Consider the following 1,697-nt stretch of genomic DNA (forward strand, 5'->3'; position numbering starts at 1 on the left):
TAGACAAATTAACAGTTTAACTGTCTTTTCTAACTGGCCTGAAACCTTTTTGTTTAGATGTTCCTTAGCAATGCAATTATCAATCACCAGACCACCTGTCCAAAGCCATTAAACCAAGGTCTGGAGAGTGCCCTTAGAAATTATTAGCCTGCCTGACCTGGCTTCTACAACTGCTCATGTGTAGGAATCTCCACTCCCCTTTTTCCCTGATCACCTGCTCCTCACTTTCCATTGTAATCATGGCATCAACCTGGAAAATGATTGTGACTTTTGCCTTTATGAGCACCCCTCTCCTTACACTTGGGGCTGCAGGGTCTTTGAGAGACATGAGTCTCCCCAGCAGCTGCTGGCAATAAAACTCCAATCAAGTGGCTATGTCTGGATGTCCTCTTATTTTTCGCTGATTTGACTACAACACTAGCTGAGGTTATCAGCCTCTGGTGAGCATCGAAGTAAACTAGAAAACTGGAGAGGTTTGCAGTCAGGCTCTTGAAGAGAAGTGAGTCTCAGGTGATAGACTGAGAGATACAGTTCAGGAACTTCGGGAGTAGGGGGCACACCCTATTCCAACTGTGTGCACTAGAGGAGCAGGAAAGAAGCTGAGGGGCACGGAGAGAAATCGTCAAGGACGCCTAGTTACATTTTGTCCTAGGTTTCCTAGGGACACTCCTGTGTCACCATCATAATCACTCACACTAGTCTACACTAGCAATCTTGTGTACACGCGCCCTGTGAATTTCTGTCCTGTACTGTAAGAGAGCCAGCAACTATGCACCCCATTGGTCCCCGGGAACATCAAGAGGGAACACCAAAGGCCCGAGGTTTCCATGTATGCCCTGGTAAAATAAGGTAGGAGGAGGAAGACCGAGGCTTCTTAGCCTCATTTACAAGGTTCTGTTCACCAATTTGAGCAGAGAGGGGTACAACACACCTTAACTTCCCATGGGAGTGATTTTTTTTTAACCTTCAGAAACACGGCACCTAATGTGAAAAAAAAAAAAAAAAGAAAAAGCCCAAGTAAAAAATGACAAAACGTTCACTAGGAAACAAAAATAAAACCCACCATCATTTTGTTCGAATAGTCTACGCTTGTCCCCTTCCTGTAATTTTAGCTTCTTTTGTCCACGTTTTTGTGCAGCCTCAGGAAAACTGTTTTCCCACGTAAACAAACCAGTCAACTAGTCCTTTTTTTCCCCCTTAACTTTACATTTTATTAAGGCTTTTACTTTGGGAACTTGTTTTCTTATCGGGGTGATTTAATAAGTAATTCCAAACTCTCCTTCACAAATAAGAGTAATCACTTAAACAGAAACTCAGTTTGCTCAAACTGACATGGAGCCACCTTAAAAGACCCTAGTGGAATTTGAACCCTCGGCTCATGAGCGGCGGCCGCCCCAGAGACGGAGAGGCAAGCTTGTCTGGATAGTCCGACCGGACTCGAAGGTTTTTCGGAACAAAACGGAGACTCACAGTACAGAAAGCTCAATTATTCTGGGTAGTTGAGGTTTGGGGGAACCTAGAGAAAATATCTGTACGATTTAAAAATCGAGATGACAAAAACCTCGAGCCAGGCAGGAGTCGAACCTACAATCTTCTGATCCGTAGTCAGACGCGTTATCCATTGCGCCACTGGCCCCCCGACAAGGAGGCCGCCTCTGTAGTGGCTCCCACTACACGAGGGGGGGGCACAACAAAAA

The 1,697-nt window shown here is 45.2% G+C and overlaps 1 non-coding gene across 1 annotated transcript; it reads right to left on the bottom strand.

The window, feature by feature from the left end:
* Positions 1–1,563: 1,563 nt before the first annotated feature.
* Positions 1,564–1,636, bottom strand: TRNAR-ACG (transfer RNA arginine (anticodon ACG)). Its single transcript has one exon. It is a non-coding gene; the product is annotated as a tRNA-Arg (tRNA).
* Between the last annotated feature and the right edge of the window lie 61 nt (positions 1,637–1,697).

Source organism: Tupaia chinensis, unplaced genomic scaffold (assembly GCF_000334495.1).
Source record: "Tupaia chinensis unplaced genomic scaffold, TupChi_1.0 Scaffold000288_2, whole genome shotgun sequence".
NCBI lineage: Eukaryota > Metazoa > Chordata > Mammalia > Scandentia > Tupaiidae > Tupaia > Tupaia belangeri.